The sequence below is a fragment of the Lathyrus oleraceus genome, chromosome 7, assembly GCF_024323335.1.
Source record: "Lathyrus oleraceus cultivar Zhongwan6 chromosome 7, CAAS_Psat_ZW6_1.0, whole genome shotgun sequence".
NCBI classification, from domain to species: Eukaryota; Viridiplantae; Streptophyta; class Magnoliopsida; order Fabales; family Fabaceae; genus Lathyrus; species Lathyrus oleraceus.
In genome coordinates, this window is record NC_066585.1 from 93814223 (window position 1) to 93833641 (window position 19419).

Genomic DNA, 19419 nt, shown 5'->3' on the forward strand with positions numbered 1-19419 from the left:
ATCTTCGATCGGACAAGAAAATAAAAACGAAGGAATAAAATACTACGATCTAACATAAGGTTAGATCCAGTAAAAATTACACAATAGTTTCCGGTGTAGAAACTATTGTGCGAAAATTAATTGAATGCTTCAAAATTGACTGTAAAAGAAAAGGAAATAAAAATTGCTAGGAAAGTAGAGTGCTGGAAAATAAGAAAAACAATAAAAATAATGCGGTGCCGAAAACTGGAAAATTGAGCGAGAGTAGCAGGGTTCCATAATTGGTCCTATTTATATCAATCCATCAAGTGACTGTTTCTTCCATTCAGTAGGTTTCCTCACGTCAACTGGTCAAGCGAAAAAGCAGGATGAATGTGCTTCTGTTACGCGTCAAACCCAAAAATATAGGAATGGGGGTGTGACGTTCGTCACACCATGTGTTACGCTCGTAACCCAAAGCAGGGGGGCGTGACGTTCGTCACACCTTGTGTGGCGGTCGTCACAGCTTCAGCGCTTCTAGTTGATAGTTGTGGGCTGGGCTTTAGTGAAAATTGCTTCTTATCATCTTTTTGCACCTCTTTTTCTTTCTTTTTCACGTATGCTTCAAATAATGTTGCCTGGAATAAATAGAAGGAAAATACCAAGTAATATCGAATAATATAAAATAAATCGAAACAAATAATAATATAATTTAATTAAATCGAGTCCAAAAATGTGATATTATTTCATGTTATCACGCGCCGGCTTTTCCCCCATTGAAACCCTCTCATTCTAAAGGAAAACCTGAGAAATTTCAATTTGAAATTAGAGTTTGAATCTCAACTGTTGGAGATTCAAGAACTCCAGGATCCAAAGCCTTGCAACCTCTCTAATCACTTCCTGCTAGCTTCTCAAGTGTGATCAGATCGTGTTTGGAGCAAGAAACATCAAGAACTGCATAGCATTGAAGGTAATTTTCAGAAAACTTCATCTTTTCAATTCTCACTCAATTCTACTCAATTCTCTTGGATCTTTGGTTGTCTGAAGTCCTACCAATGTAGGCAAGAAGATTGAGTTGCTTAGAGGTCAAATCGAAGCAACTTAGTTGACACACCTCAAAATTCAACTCCTCATATATTTCTATATATGTGGAGTTAGTTAAAATTGAGGTCAGATTCGTGCTCTATGCCATTTTTCTTTCAGATCATGTCCTCCTTTTTTTATTTTGGTAATGGTTGAAGGTGGACCAGTCCGGTGAGGTCCACCAGAGAAGAAGACCGGAGTTACATCTCTGGCCGTGTGTTGGCACGTCTCCAACCACATGATCTAGTTGAAATGTTTTAATCTCACGCGTCCATTGTGATTACCATCCCTGCAGCGTGTTGACTCGTGTGTTTGGTGAAACGTGCGTTTTAGGCCACTTGATCTGCCACCTCAATTAATGAGGGAGATCAAGTGGCTCACGTTTTTTTTTTCACATTTTTTATTTTTTTTTATTTTATTCCTTTTATTTTCATTAATTCATATTAATTTTAATATTGATCCAAAAAATATGAGAGTTTCACCAAAAAATTTCAAATAATTTCCTCTCTCATATTCTGAATTAAAATTATTTTTTGGATCATTATTAGTATTTTTCATGATTTAATTGATTTTGTGATTATTTTTAATTGTTTAAAAATACTTTTAAGTCTTTAAAAATTCTGAAATTTGTTCTCCAAGGTGCTTTGACCTTGTTTGACCTATGATAAATCTCTTGGGCATTTCTTCGGTGTTTTGATGAGGTTTTAGGAATTTGACAAACCATATTTAATTTAAATGCATTATTCTAGTTGAATAAATGCCATATAATTTTGTTGACCTCTTGTGATGGTTTGTGTAAGTTTGACTTGTGTTGTTGGGCCTTGGTCAAGGTTGATTTGACTTTGTCAAGTTAATATCATTGGATTTAGGGGATTGATGGAATGTACATTCCATCTCACAAAATGAATGAATGATATTAATTTGGTAAAAGTCCTCCTCTGACCTATTTGAGTTTTGATCCATTCCCCTCCCTCTTCATCTCATTCCCATTATTTATGCATTCATCTCATTTGGCCTACGATATTTCAAAGTCTTAAGGATAGTTGATTGAAAAATCAACATGAGTATGGATGAGATTAGGCCACCTCTTTTTGCATATTCTTTTTGTGTGTGGTATGTTTCATGAGCATAGTCCATTATACTATGTCTCAAACATACATTAACACCAAAATTCTATTGCCCGATCTCAAATAGTTGTGACTTCTACAAAAGTCCAATTGTGATTGCTTAACATAGCGCTAAATTTGTGACATAAAAAGGCATAACATTCTAGTTAGTGAGATTGTAAGTTTCCCCTCTTTCATGGTATTGTATGGAAACTTGGCCTTTTTTTCTTCCTTTGGAAGATGTCTTGGCTCAAGGATGCATGCTTGTGATAAGTGGGTTGAGTGTTCTCCAAAGAATGACTTAAAAAAAGCAAAAGCAAAACAATACTAACTTCTAACTCATTAACAACTAACTTTTAATTTCAAGCCATTTACTTCAATGCCATTTAGTTTTAGTCTTTATTCATTTTTCATTATTCATACCATTCTAATTGTTTATGTTAATGCAATTTTCACTTTGTCCATTTGGACCATATTGTGTGATATATCTTATTTGTGTATACCTTGCTTGTTTGTTTGGTCTTTGACCATTAATGTACATAATAACAACAAAAACCCTAAAAAACTTTTATGTGGACTGTTGGCTTGATCTTGGACAAATGGACTTAGAATTTAGGCAACATTCCTATGCTAAAGGAATTGGCCAATGCCAACTTTTTGTGAAACCAAGTGCTTGCAATTTGGAACTTCATCTGATACATCATTCAAGATCCCTTTGAGTTCATCTGCAACATGATCATTGTGAAGTTGTTATTTTGAACCTGTGACTTGTGGAATTCATCTGCTACATGGCCTAATTTGAAGAAGATCATGGAATGGCTAAAGCTTGGATGTGGCTATCTTTATTTGATGCCTTTGCTCTTCAAGATTGATATAATTGTGCATTTGTGTGTTGCTTAATTCTAAATGTCCAAGGGAATTTGGGGTTTCTATATGGCATTCTTACCTATTGGATTGCCACCCATCGGTCAGATCTTTTCAACTCTTAACTTTTAATTTGTGCATAGGATTAGTCTCTTCATCTTCTCCCCATTTCTTTAATTTCAAAATCTCTCCCTCCTTTTAAAATTTTCTTTGTTTTGACTTATTTTGTTCTAGACTTTGACCACTTTGCAAAAAGATAGAAACTTTGGCCTTATGCCATTGCATTTTCAAACTTCTTTTCTTAAATCAAACTTGTAAATAAACTTAATTATATTTGACTTAAAGTTTCAAAAAAAATCCAAAAAAGATCAAACCATTTTCAGGCCTTTGTGCCTTTCAAACTTAATTTTTGTTAAAAGCAATGCATCCACTTTGAAATTTGTATCACGAACTACGAGGTTTTGATCCCTCATATTTATGTTGGTACGTAGGCACAAGTCCGAAGGTCTTGTCAAACATAAATATATAATTAATGAATTATTTTCTCATCCCCCCATTCTATTTGTTTGTAAACATCATTTTTGTACCAAATACATATGCACACAAAAAGGGCTCCCTAGGAGTACCTAGGACACTTTGGGTGCTAACACCTTTCCTATGAGTAACCAACCCCCTTACCTGTAATCTCTGACATTTTATTAGTTTTGATTTGAAAACTTCTTACTTTTGGGTTTTGTTCTTACTTTTTCCCTTTTTCCTTGGAAACAATAAAAGCACGGTGGTGACTCTTGTTATTTGATCTCTAGCTTATCCATAGCTTGATGATCATGAATTTACTGCTACAAAAATTAAGTGGCGACTCTGCTGGGGAGTAGTCTCCAGTGGGTTTAGCCTACTTTTTGTGTGTATATATTTGTATATATGTGATGTTTGTATATATGTATGTGTGATATGATTTGTTTGTTGTGCTTGGTGATCTCTGAGTGGTGAGATAAGTTCTAACCCGAACTTGAGTGCAATTAAGATAAGAGGATGGTATAGTCATGGTCGACTTGTGTGGAGTAGTCCTTAACAAGTTGGCTTGAGATCCATCTACTTAGTGGAGACTCTTTTGGATTGGAAATGTCACACGAGTATTTGTGGTTAGAAATTACTATCTCTAATTTGGGTCCGAGAAGCTGAGGACCGTAGAACATTTACCCCCTCTTGGCCTATTTTAGGACGTAGTGTGGAAACTATTCAAGTGTAGACTTGATAACAGTTGTTACGCGATACTACACTCAGACGAGTTTCTCTTGAGAATATTATGGGTCGATGAGTCAGTCATCTTAACTTGTAATATCCAATAGATGGAATTAAGACTCTGGGAACCCTTTAGAACATGATTGTCGCATTACGCGAAAAACCGGCGGGAAAACGAAACAACAGAGCCGCCACCGTGGGTTATTTATCCCAAAAGAGGGAAAGGAAACGCTCGAAGTAAACCTGGAAAAGACATGGTCTCGCGACCAGAGAGAGATGGGATCGGGAGTTGGTTATGCGAAGGGAAGGTATTAGCACCCCTACGCATCCGTCGTACTCGACGGGATCCACGCACAAAAGAATAGAAGAAAGGTTGCTAAAGACTGCTCAAACACTGCACAAGGCTGGAAGGAAACACAGAAAGACAAAAGAAACGGGACTCGGCAGGATATCGCATCCTGGGCCTACGTAGCCTGTCATACACAGACATCAGAGTCGACGTAGTTCGGGGACAGGGGAAACGTGCTCGCTAGGATGTCGCATCCTATGCATACGTATCTTCTCTGACCGGAGAAGAATCAGAGCACTCGTAGCTCGGCTAACGCATGCCAAACAAAACATAAACAGGAAACCGACTGCCAATCGCTGGACTTACGTCAGACTCCAACACAACACAAACAAGACACCCGTAACCAACTGCCAATCGTTGGACTTATGTCAGACTCCAAACAAGGAAGCAAACACAGGAAACCAACTGCCAATCGTTGGGCTTACGTCAGACTCCAACACAACACAAAGGGGTTGAAAAAGGAAAAGGGCGCCCGGAGAGATCAGCTCATCTCCTGCCTACGTACCTCATCTGGTATGAGGATCAGGGCGACGTAGTTCCCCTAAACAGGGAAAGAACTTCTAACCTAACCAGAAACAAAGGGAGACACAAACTACTAGGGAGACTACGACTCGAGCCTAGAAGTTGTCATGCATACGATCCCTATGTTGAGGTTTCTATCTAACTTGCATAGGGAGCAAGCTATCCTAAACAGCACAGTCAAACACATACAAGCACAATAAAGCGATCACACACACTATATGCAAGCAATTGGGCTCATACAGGGCTAGGCTGCAGAAGCAAGCCAACTGGAATGGGGTGTGGTTAGCTCTTAACCCTAACATTAAGAGTTAGGGTGAAGCAGATGAAATGGGAAGTGAGGGTAAGACCTCACAGCTCTTATCCCTGGCCTGGGAGAGCTTGACTCAAATAGAAAGTGTGGGAGTTCAGAATGTAGGAACTCTTCTCCACAGATGACTGACACAACATGATCTTGGGTTCTTATTCACAATGCATCAACACATGGTGTGTGAGCAAAGTGAATGACACACTGAGTAGCAGGAGATGGATTACACATCTCTTTTATCTGCCAATTGCCTCTTAAGAGGTCTTTACCTGCTTGGCACAAAATTAAACATTCACAAGCATTGCCTCTTAAGGAGGGCTTCAGACAGGTGCCTGCCCACATAACAGGACAGGTCTTCCAGACTACATGAAGTCAGAAGAATTATACCTCAGTGGTAAGCAAACCACAAGCTAGCAAAGCAAGTTCAAAATGAACTCAAAGACACTTAGGTACCTGTGAAAAAATCTAAACCAATAAGTTTAACTGTACAGACAAACAATCAACAGTCCATATCAAACAGACAGACAAAGCATCATCAGACAACAATGAGCAAGGCACAAGGCAAACACAAATGAATTGGTTCTCAAAGCCTACAAAACACACAAATGTTAGTCAACGACAACCAATAATCAATCTCAAATGAATGAGACACTCCAATCATGGCAATGTGCATCTGAACCTGAAATCACAACTCAAATGATAAGTCCAAACCACTAGGTCAAAGCCTAGGGTCAAAAGAGGATCAAAAATCCAAAACAGAAGCTCAAAGTTGACACAAACCATATTTAACCAATCAAGAATAAGTCCTAAAAAGAACCCAATCATAATCATTAAGCAAGTTCATTTACCAAGCATGTGAAGTCAAAGACTAAATCAAGGCGTCCAAATGGTCAACATGAATGAAAAATCTCAATCAAAACAGAAATGATTCCAAAAAATCTGGAAAAAATCATGAGCAATCTAGACATCCATAACATTCATCACACAAAAAATCAGGAGCATTGGACATCGTTTGGCATGGCAATCACATTGTACAAGTCAAGCAATCAAAGGTGTGACACAAATTGTCACACCAAGTTAACTCAATCATAAAACAGAATTGGTGCATGGGAAAAATATCAAACCAAAGCCAACATGTCCAGCAATGTGTCTAGAAACTACACACAAAATTTCAGAGTCATTGGATAAGAAACAAGCATTTTATGACAAGATAAGCAAAGCAATATCACACATGCATATGTATTCAAACATCTTAGCACAAATCATTTTTTCAGCCAAGCACAACTTGCAATTTTATGCTCATAAAAAAGTAGACAGGATAAGGAGCATTGTGCAAAAAATTGGAGTGAAATTGATGCATTTTTCAATTTATAATGATTTTTGGAAGTTGAGGAAAAAATTTGAAAATGAAAATGAGCCAAGGCATGAAAATGGGAGGGAAAGTATGAAAATGGCATTGCATTTGAAAAAAAATGCCTTCGGCCAGGATCGAACCTGGCACGAATTTGAAATGTGGCGCGCTCCTAAAACGATGACGTTTTGCCTAAACCCTAGCGCTGGAAACAAATTTCCAGAATTCGTAGCAAACTATGCATGTTTCGTAGCTAATCTCAAGCAAAACCATGGTTATGTCTGGAAACGAGGATATGCATAGGTTGAAGATGAAGATCATGATGATCTTCATGCAAACCCAGAAATCCACAAGACTAACACCAAACGATTCCTTATGTCATGCACATGCAAGATCAACAATCAATTTAACATGAACCATCAAAACAAGCTTGGATCGAAGAAAAGAAAAAAATGCATCCAAACTTGAATCGAGCATAACTTTGTCAATACAACACCAATTCACTCAAAATTTATACCAGCATCATCACCACTAAAAGCTCTACACAAATAGCACAAAGAAATTGAGAATTAAAGAGGTCGAATCCTGACCTTCTTGATGAGCAGAGCCTGGAATCGTATGCTACAAGCTCAGCAATGCTTCAAATCTCCTCCACAATGCTGAATGAAGTGTTTGATGATGAATTGGACGCTCTAACACAACTGAATCCAGCTCAATTTGCAATTTCCATGGAACCTTCAAGCTTTGCATATGATCCAAACTAGCACGATTGACTTCGAATTCACGTCCAAACCTACTCAAATATGCTTCATGAACATGAATTCATCAATAGAAAAGGTCCTTGTGTGAAGAAATTGGAAAAAAAATTGAGAGAAAAATTTGGGGATTCTTGAAATTCAGATCTGAAAATGAAGCTAATGACCAATACCGTTATGATTAACCATATATACCACATGTTAATGATGCTCAAATCATGTTTAGGCCAAATGCAAATGAGATTAGCAAGTTTGAAGGTGTATGTGCAAAATGTGTTTTTCACCCCCATGCATGAGGTAGCACGTGAACAGTGCACGAATCTGGCCCAAAATCACTTAATTAATGCCCATGCAAGCTTTGGAATTGGTTTTGTATGCTCATGATCAACCAAAATGGTTTTATGGAATTTTCTTCAAAAATCTTCATGAATAAGCACATGCCCATGCAAAGGAAATTTATGCCATGTAATGCTATGCTTGGAAAGTACATGTTATGAGGATCAAAATGCAAAAAGAACCACTCATTTTGGAGTTTTGGTTCAAAAGTTATGCCCATTTGAATGTTCAAACACACTTTGCCATGATTGGATCATATCTCATCAACCACACATTAGAAATTCATGATCTTGGACTTTTTGGAAATGAGAGAGAAATATCTTCAACTTTCATGTTGGAAAAAACTTCATTTGAAGCTTTCTTGATGATGTAATCTTGAGTTGAAGTTGGTCCAAAACCTTTCCATTTTTGGAAAGTTCAAATTATAGGTCACCTGCTATTTTTGGAAAGTCTTGTCCTGACTTCAAATTCTTCAATGTTGATGTTTGAAATGTCAAATGAGACTTGTTTGAACATGAATGAAGCATCTCTAATCACTTCCCACCTTCAAATCCACAGTTGACTTTGCAGTTGACTTGTATGGGCCTCAGATGATTTGGTCATGCACTGATGAGTTCTGAGCCTTCAACACTTGGCCAAACTACTTCTGGGTCATGTAGGATCATTGGAACCACCCTAGGGATGTGATCTCATGTAAAATGCTCTTGTTGCCTTGCACAGTTGAATCTCCTGACCAGTCTTGCCTGATGAGATGTAATGGACTATGCAATATGAATGCAATGTTAATGACCTAAAAATGAAATGTATATACAAATGGGAGGTGCAAATTTGAGGTGCTACAATGATCTACATGTTTTTATCCTTAGTTCACTCCTTTGGGATGGTTCTTACCCAGACTCCATGCTCGTGACTTACAAGAAACCCTTGATTCTTGGTTGATTCAATCCAGTCTTGTCAATATCAATGGAACTTGGGTGTTGATAAGGTGTAAACCATAATCCACCAAAATGGATGATTGATCTTGACAATGACTTGATTCATCCCTTGACCTTTGTTTGACTTGTGTGTGATCCCTTATTTGTGATTGTTGCGTTCATGCATTCATGCACATCATAACATTCATCACACGAAAATTTCAAGGAACTGAGGTATTATTTGCAAACATTTTCAGACTATGGATTATGGACGAAGGAACACTAAGAAGTACAGTTTTAGATGTCCCGAGTTGAAAGAGTTAAGGAAGCTAGCATCTTTTGTATTAGATCCCTTGGACTTCAAACAACGCCATGGGAAGCTTTTGTCCATCTTGTCTGCTGATGTGGTTGAAGGACTTTTGAGTGTGCTAGTGCAGTTCTATGATTCTCTCTACCGTTGTTTCACTTTCCCAGATTTTCAGCTTATGCCTACCTTGGAGGAGCATTCTCATCTTTTGGGGATACCTGTTTCTAGTAGAGTGCCTTTTAGTGGATTGGAGGAGATTCCCCGATCTAGTATTATTGTTGAAGCTCTTCACTTGAAGAAGTTTGAGATAGAGGCTCATTGGGTGAAGAAATGAGGATTGTTTGGGTTGCCATCTGATTTCCTCATCAAGGAAGCTATCACTTTTGCTAAAGCTGGTAGTGTGGATGCTTTTGAAGCTATCTTTGTGTTGCTCATCTATGGATTAGTTTTGTTCCCTAACATTGACGGTTTTGTTGATGTTAACCCCATTAGACTTTTCTTGATTGGGAATCCCGTGCCTACTCTTTTGGGTGATATGTATTTCTCTTTGCATCTAAGGAATTCTAAGGGTGGTGGAACGATTATCTATTGTATTCCTCTTCTGTACAAGTGGTTTATTTCGCACTTGCCTACGACACCTGCTTTTGTTGAGAACAAACAATGTCTAAGGTGGTCTCAGAGACTTATGTCTCTCACTAATGATGATATAGTTTGGTATGATCCTTCTTTGAGAAGTTTGGAGATTATTGATAGTTATGGAGAATTCTCTAATGTACCTCTCATTGGTACACATGGAGGAATTAACTACAACCCTGCTTTGGCTCGTCGTCAACTTGGGTTCCCCTTGAGAGACAAACCTAATAACACTTTGTTAGAAGGTCTTTTCTATCAAGAGGGTAAAGATCCCCAACATTTGAAACAGAAGATTGTGCATGTTTGGCATAATGTGCATAGGAAAGGAAGATCCGAGCTTGGTCCGTGCAATTGTGTAGCTTTGGAAGCTTACACTTTTTGGGTGAAGAAGAGAGCTTTGGAGTTGAAGATGTCGTATCCTTGTGAAAGACCGATGTCTATGGTTGTGGTTGAGCCATTAACTCTCCATAACCAAGATGTAGATGAGTTAGAAGACGCGCTCGTCAAGATGAAGCAAGAGAAATATATGTGGGAAGAGTGTTTCCGTGCTTTGAGCAAGAAGCATGAAGAGTTGCAGTTGGAGTCTAAGGACAAAGATGCACTTATTGAGCTACTTGAAGACTGAGTGACGAAGAGACAGAGAGAGCCAGAGGTTTCATCTTCTAGCATGCCTCAGCCTTCCGTTGCTTGGAAGAAGATTATTGATCAACTTGTCCTCGAGAAGACTCAGATGAAGGCTTCTCTTGAGACTGAGATCCATCGCATTCGAAGGAAGTACGCGCCTTCAGCTAGGTCTTCTGACATTGTTGTTAGGGATCCTTAGGATGACTAGTCTCCTTTTCTCTTGTCTTTTTCATTTGGTTTCTGAAATTGTACTCGGTGAAATCCTTCCAATTATATAAATGAAAAGAGATTTTTGGTCATATAAAAATTATTGCAATTGTTGACATATATATTTGCAAATGATATAGTAAATTGCTTGAAAACAAAAAATGAAATAAACAAGCATTGCATTTCATGCATCATTTGCATAAGCAGGTTTCTCTTTCGCCAGATGTCTCATTGGTGTTTCTTCTGTGCTTTAGCCAAGCTGACTCATCGGTACAACACCCACGCCAATCATCTCAAAATTATGGAGCATCTAGAGCAAGAGAACAGAGAGTTGAAGGACGAGATCGCCCGCCTGACTGCCATGATGGAGTCAGTTGTTGTCGCTAATAGCCAAGCTTCTCCAACGCCTGCAACTCCTCCTCCTCAGAGGACGGTTATTTCAAAGGTGGCTACCTCTACCATGCCTGCTTCCACGCCCATTTTGCGCCCACTATGCCTACCGGATTCCCGTGGGAAATGTCGTCCAACTTTATGCCTGAAGGCTTTGCGCCTGCATTTGCTTCCATGCCGACATCTAGCCCGGTCATGTCTATGCCACCTCCCATTGTGCACACTTTACCTCGTGTAGAGGACACCATTTATCACTCCGAGCTGTTTCTTGAGCTGTGCAAGGAATTGAAGACGCTAAGGGGTAAGGACTTGTTTGGAAAGAGTGATGCTGAGTTGTGTTTAGTGCCCAATGTGAAGATCCCAGTGAAGTTCAAAGTGCCTGACTTTGAAAAGTATAAAGGGAACACTTGTCCACTTAGTCATCTAGTGATGTATGCTCGCAAGATGTCTACTCAGACTGAAAATGATCAACTGTTTATTCATTATTTCCAAGATAGTTTGACCGGTGCTGCACTCCGTTGGTATATGGGGTTGGACAGTGAAAGAATTCGTACTTTCAACGACTTGAGAGAGGCTTTTATCAAGAAGTATAAGTACAACATGGACATGGCGCCTGATAGAGACCAGCTGAGGTTTATGTCTCAGAAGGATAAGGAGACGTTCAAAGAATATGCGCAGAGATGGAGGGAATTGGCTGCCCAGATCACTCTTCCTTTGGAGGAAAAAGAGATGACAAAGATCTTTCTGAAAACTCTGAGTTCATTTTACTATGAACGAATGATTGCTAGTGCCCCCAGTGACTTTACCGAGATGGTAAACATGGGGATGAGGCTTAAGGAAGGAGTCCGAGAGGGACGTTTGTCAAAAGATGAAGTATCGTCGAGTAAGAGATATGGTAGCAATTTTGGAAAGAAAAAGGACAATAAAGCTAATGCAATAAGCAGTGGGAGGCAGAGGAGGCCTCAGATCAGAAAGAATCCACCATCCCGTCAACATCATCATCAAGTATCTTCAATTATCCTTGTGTTTTCTAATCAACAATCAACACCAGTTGAACAACCACAACGTCAACAACAACAACTGCAACAACGAGCGAACACCTACAACAACAACAACAATACCAACAACAATCAGCATCAACAAAACCTTGAGAGGAAGAAGGTCTCTTTCGACCCGATTCCTATGTCTTATGCAGAATTATACCCGTCTTTGGTTCTCAAGAACCTAATCCAACCCAGAAACCCGCCGTAGATTCCAGAACCACTTCCATGGTGGTACAAGCCTGAGCCCCATTGTGCTTTTCATCAAGGAGAACTCGGACATGATACAGAGAATTGTTATCCGCTCAAATATGAGGTTCAAAAGTGGATGAAGAGTAGAATGGTGTCCTTCGAGGACCGTGCGCCGAATGTGAAAGCAAATCCATTGCCCGCTCATGGGAACTCTTCTGTGAATATGGTGGATGGTTGTCCTGGCGAGTTTAAGGTTTTTGATGTGCGTTTTATCCGGAGATCCTTGGTGCAGATGCATAAAGATACTTGTTTGGTGAGTGATTGTGAACATGACCATGACAGTTGTATTATCTGTAGTATTAACCCGAGGGGTTGCAAAGTTGTGAAAAGGGACATCCAACGACTGATGGATGAAGGCATGATTCAAATTGTTCAATCCCGTCATGTAGATGACGATGTAAATGTCATAGTGCCCATTTTCAAGAAGCTAGAGAGATTGGTAATTCAGTACGATAGTAGCGACAATAACAATGTCAATAATAGATCAGTATCGCCGTTGGTTATACGGTTAGCGGGCCCAGTCCCGTATTCATCTGATAAAGCTATGTCGTATCAGTATAATGCTACAATGATAGAAGGTGGTTAAGAGGTCCCATTACCTACGACTAGCTCTGTGGTGAGCATGGCTGATGTTACCAAGGTGACCCACAGTGGTTGTGTATCTGGGCCGGTATTCCCAAAGGATAAGGAAGAATCAGTTGTTGGAAAGAAGGTGGAAGTGCCTGTTGTAGATCTAGTTGGTGTTTCAAAGGGTAAGTCTGGTGAATCCATAGATTTGAAGGCTAACGATGATGATGAGATACTTCGGTTAATCAAAAGGAGTGAGCTTAATGTGGTGGAGCAACTGCTCCAAACCCCCTGAAAAATCTCAGTATTGTCTCTGCTCATGAATTCTGAAGCACACAGAGAAGCACTGCAGAGAGTTCTTGAACAAGCATTTGTAGAACATGATGTTACAGTGGATCAATTCGATCATATTGTGGCTAACATCACTTCCTGCAACAATCTTAGCTTCTGTGATGAAGAACTCCATGAGGAGGGTAGAAATCATAATCTGGATTTGTACATTTCTATGAATTCCAAAGAGGATGCTTTATCAAATGTGCTTGTTGACACCGGGTCATCATTGAATATGCTTCCGAATTCAACTCTATCAAAGCTATCATATCAAGGAGCGCCCATGAGGTATAGTGGTGTAATCGTCAAAGCTTTTGACGGTTCGCGCAAAACGGTTATTGGTGAAGTGGACCTTCCAGTTAAGATAGGTCCGAGTGATTTTCAGATTACTTTTCAAGTAATGGATATCCACCCGGCCTACAGTTGCTTGTTGGGAATGCCATGGATCCATGAGGCCGGAGTTGTTACCTCCACTTTGCACTAGAAACTCAAATTTGTGAAAAGTGGAAAGCTTGTGATTATTGGTGAAGAGAAGGCGCTGTTGGTTAGCCATCTGTCATCTTTCTCTTATGTTGAAGCTGAGGATGAGGTTGGAACTCCGTTTCAAGCCTTGTCTATTGCTTCCAAAAAGAGAGTTGGGGTACCTATGTCCTCATTGAAAGATGCTAAGAAGATTGTGAAAGAAGGCAATGTTGATCAGTGGGGGCGCATGGTAGAGGTCTCCGAAAACAAAGGCAGAACCAGTTTGGGGTTCCAGAAAGTTTCATCAACTGCAAGGACTGAAGATATGCAACTTAGCTTCCGTAGCGGAGGGTTCATTCATGGCAATGAACAATACTTAGTTGTTGTGCTAGAGGATGACGCAGAGGAAAACTACACCAATTTTGTGACGCATGGAAAGGCTTGCAACAATTGGACTGCTGTTGATATTCCTGTTATTTTGCATCCATATAAGTAATTGCTTTTATATGTTTTTAAAATCTTCTCCTATGCCTAAGGGAGAAGTGAACATTGTTTGGGCATTTTCAAATTGATCATTAATAAAATTAATTCTATTCATCCACATCTATGATGTTTTGTTTTTACTTTTTGCTTTATTCTGAAAATGGTAATCACAAAAAACATAAATAAACAATATAATTGTCTGTCTGCATAATATTTGGTCACAAACTCACTTCTCTAAAATCAAAATATCAAATCATTATGTAGGTTGGTTCCTAACCCCATTGAATACAATGATCCTTCTCCTTCTCCAAAATTTGAATTCCATGTGTTTGAAGCCGAGGAGGAAAGTGATAAAGAAGTGAGTGACGAGTTATCTCATCTTCTTGAGCAAGATGAAAAGATCATTCAGCCGTTCGAAGAGCAGATTGAGTTAGTCAACTTGGGTTCCGAGGATGATGTGAAGGAAGTCAAGATTGGGTCTCGCCTGTGTCCAGATGTCAAGAAGGGGTTGATTGATCTTCTTCGAGAGTATTCATATGTGTTTGCTTGGTCCTATCAAGACATGCCTGGTTTGGATTCTGAGATTGTGGAGCATAGATTATCGTTGAAGCCAGAATGCCCGCCAGTCAAGCAAAAATTGAGAAGAAAGCATCCTGATATGGTTGTGAAGATCAAAGAGGAACTGCAGAAACAGATTGATGCTGGTTTCCTTGTGACCGCTGAGTATCCGCAATGGGTGGCCAATATTGTGCCTGTGCCGAAGAAAGATGGAAAAGTACGCATGTGTGTCGACTATCGAGATTTGAATAAAGTCAGTCCGAAAGATGATTTCCCTCTATCACACATTGATATGTTGGTAGACAATACTGCTAAATTCAAAGTCTTTTCGTTTATGGATGGATTTTCCGAATATAATCAGATCAAGATGGCACCCAAAGATATGGAGAAGACCACATTCATTACACCTTGGGGAACATTTTGTTATAGAGTGATGCCTTTCGGTTTAAAGAATGCTAGTGCAACTTACCAAAGAGCAATGACTACTCTTTTTCATGATATGATGCATAAAGAGATTGAAGTATATGTCGATGACATGATTGCTAAATCAATTGATGAAGAGGAACATGTTGAGCATTTGTTGAATATATTCCAGCGTTTAAGGAAATATAAACTCCGCTTGAATCCCAATAAGTGTACATTTGATGTCCGTTCTGGTAAGTTGTTGGGCTTTTTTGTCAGCGAGAAGGGTATTGAAGTTGATCCTGCCAAGGTGAAAGCAATAAAAGAGATGCCTGCGCCCAAAACTGAGAAGCAAGTCAGAGGTTTTCTCGGCCGCTTGAATTATATTTCCAGATTTATTTCCCACATGACTGCCACATGTGCGCCTATATTCAAGCTTCTTCGGAAAGATCAGTCTTGTGATTGGACCGGAGACTGCCAGAAAGCTTTTGATGGTATCAAAGAATATTTGCTTGAGCCTCCGATTTTATCTCCACCTATTGAAGGAAGACCATTGATCATGTATTTGACTGTGCTTGAAGATAGTATGGGTTGTGTTCTTGGTCAACAAGATGAGACTAAAAATAAAGAATTTGCCATTGACTACCTCAGTAAGAAATTCACCGACTGTGAGACTCAGTATTCTATGCTTGAGAAAACTTGTTGCGCATTGGCTTGGGCTGCTAAGCGTCTGCGTCAATATATGTTAAATCATACCACTTGGTTGATATCCAAAATGGATCCAATCAAGTATATACTTGAGAAGCCTGCTTTAACTGGGAGAATTTCCTGTTGGCAGATGTTGTTATCAGAGTATGATATCAAATACTGATCTCAGAAAGCGATCAAAGGTAGTATCTTGGTTGACCATTTGCCTCACCAACCAATTAAAGATTACCAGTCAGTGCAGTATGATTTTCCTGATGAAGAGATCTTGTACTTGAAAATGAAAGATTGTGACGAACCATTACTTGAAGAAGGGCCAGAACCTGGTTTCCGTTGGGGCATGGTATTTGATGGAGCTGTTAATCAGTATGGTAATGGCATTGGGGCAGTGATCATTACTCCTCAAGGCACGCATCTACCATTTACAACTATATTGACTTTCAAGTGTACAAATAACATGGCAGAATATGAAGCTTGCATTATGGGGCTTGAAGAGGCCATGAATCTCAGAATCAAGTATTTGGATGTCTTTGGAGACTCAGCTTTGGTTGTGAATCAGATCAAAGGTGAATGGGAGACAAATCAACCCGGTTTAATACCATATAGAGATTACGCGAGGAGGATTTCAACTTTCTTTACAAAGGTTGAATTTCATCATATCCCTCGAGATGAGAACCGGATGGCAGATGCTCTTGCAATGTTAGCGTCAATGATTGTAGTGAAGTATTGGAATGAGGTTCCTAATTTGTCAGTGATGCGTCTTGATAGGCCAGCTCATGTGTTTGCTATTGAAGAGATCAAAGACGAGAAGCTGTGGTATTACGACATCAAATGTTTCCTCCAAAGTCAAATTTACCCGCTTGGGGAATCTTTGAAAGATAAGAAAACTTTGAGAAGATTAGCTGGTAATTTCTACTTGAATGGTGATGTACTGTACAAGAGAAACTTCGACATGGTTTTGCTCAGATGCGTGGATAGACACGAAGCAGAGTTGTTGATGACTGAAGTGCATGAAGGTTCCTTTGGTACTCATTCCAATGGACATGCAAGGGCAAAGAAGATGTTGCGAGCATGTTACAATTGGATAACAATGGAATCTGACTATTGCAAATTTGTGAAGAAGTGCCACAAGTGTCAAATTTATGCTGATAAGATTCATGTTCCTCCGATACTATTGAACGTTATTTCTTCCCCATGGCCCTTCTCCATGTGGGGAATTGATATGATTGGGATGATTGAGGCCAAAGCTTCGCATGGACATCATTTCATTTTAGTGGCAATTGACTACTTCACAAAATGGGTTGAAGCGATATCGTATGCCAATGTGACCAAGCAAGTTGTTGTAAGGTTTATCAAGAATCAGATCATATGTCGTTATGGTGTGCCAAGCAAGATCATTACTGACAATCGATCGAACTTGAATAACAATATGGTGGAAGCTCTTTGCAAAGATTTTAAGATTGCACATCATAATTCTTCTCCCTACATACCCAAGATGAATGGGGCTGTTGAAGCTGCGAATAAGAACATTAAGAAGATTATTCAGAAGATGGTTGTCACGTATAAGGATTGGCATGAGATGCTCCCGTTTTCTTTGCATGGGTATCGTACATCCATTCACACTTTAACAGGGGCAACTCCTTTCTCTCTTGTATATGGCATGGAAGCAGTGCTCCCCGTAGAGGTTGAGATTCCTTCATTACGTGTGCTCATAAAAGCCAAGTTGACTGAGGCTGAATGGTGTCAGATAAGGTTTGACCAGTTGAATTTAATTGAAGAGAAGAGATTGACTGCCATGTGTCGTGGTCAGTTATATCAGCAGAGGATGAAGAAAGCTTTTGATAAGAAGGTCAGGCCTCGTGTGTTTAGAGAAGGTGACCTTGTGCTCAAGAAGATCCTGTCGTTCAAACCAGATTCTATGGGAAAATGGACTCCTAATTATGAAGGCCCATATGTTGTTAAGAAAGCCTTTTCAGGCGGTGCTTTGATTCTTACAACTATAGATGGTGAAGAGTTCACTCGTCCCATGAATGTAGATGCAGTCAAGAACTACTTCGCCTAAAAAATAAAAGAACAACTCGCTAAGTTGAAAACCCGAAAGGGCGGCTTAGGCAAAAAAGAGCGTCTCGGTGGATTGAAAACCCGAAAGGGCGATCCAGGCAAAAATTAGAGACATAAAAACAGAAAGAATTTCCCGATAAGTTGAGTACCCCACCTTGGGGCTACTTATGCCAAAATTAGGGATTATGGAAAGTAACTGCAGTCTACTGATCGTCCAGTTTTGGAAGGACCTTAGTTGAGCACAAGGGTGACGTCGTTTCATCATCCCAGTAGCGGCCAAGAACACAGTGGATATCAAGAGTTGGTAGAAGGATTAAGGATCATTTGTATTCAATGTAACCCTTTTCCATGTAAATTACCATTTTCAACTTTGTAAAAATCTATGGAGTCTTGTCATTTAGAGACTACCATCCCATTAAATAAAGTTGAGCTTTTGTCCAATTGTTTCTACTCTTATTTACTTCAGCCAATAGTTTAAATTTTATTATGATCATTTTGGAAATTTAAATTTTTTAATCAAAATCTTTTTTCTTAAAACATATAAAAACAAGAAATTTTTCAAAGCAATTAAAACAAGTATCAACAACACTTCAAAGAGTTAACCCTTCGGGTATTCCTAGTTGTTGGTGTTGATCCAGTTCCCCGGCGAAGTGTTTGTTCCCTAGCAGAGTTCCGATCCTTTTCCCTAGCTGAGTTGGTTGATTCAGTACCTTGTGGCATGTTATTTAACCGGCGGTGTTTCTATTTTCTCTAACGGAGTTCACGTTTCTTTAGCAGGGTTGATCTTCGACAGAGTGAGATGTTTTCCCCAGTGGATCGCATCCGACTCGCTCCCAGTTAGAGTTTCCTCTTGGTTTCTGAGCAGCTATTTTGTGTTTATCTTCTGTATGGTTGTCTCCCATTTGATATGGCGTTGACCTAAAATTCCCTGCAGACTCGATAACTTCTTCTTTCATCAGCAAATCTCCTCCCCGGATAGATTTGAGCCTTTGGTGTGCTGATTTCTCTGTTCTCCAGCCGTTTGTCTCCCTTTTTTGTGTGGATTGACCGAGGATTGTACCGATGATTCAAATTCTTTACGACACCTTTGTATCCCTCGTGATCGTGTTGTCAACATAATCATCATATATATATACATATACATATACATATACATTCATATAATTTCATAATTGCATATTGGCACCATTATATTTGTTTGATTTGTCGATTTAAGATTCTCATTCTTTGTATGGAGGTACTTTATCCCCATACAAGTTCGATGTTTGTCCTCCCTCAATTGTAGAGTGTCAGCCCCTTAGGCAGAAAGACTTTAACCTTTCTCCTCTTCCCCACTGAGTTGTTCCTCATGGATGGTTATTGCTTCAGTTTCCTTTCTAGTTAATTATCTGGACGGAATCACTCTCCTTGAGTTATGCCCTCAATGGGTTGAGTCTTGATTGACTATTTCTTTCTAGCTCCTACCTAGATAGATGCTTCGAGTATCCTAAGAGCTTATTACCTAGTAACTGGTAATATTCTTATTAGTTTGCAGTTTGTTACTTCTTGCCCAATACCCGACAAAAGTACCCCTGTTTTCCCAGCAGTAGAGTTCCCAATGGCTTCATTTGTTTC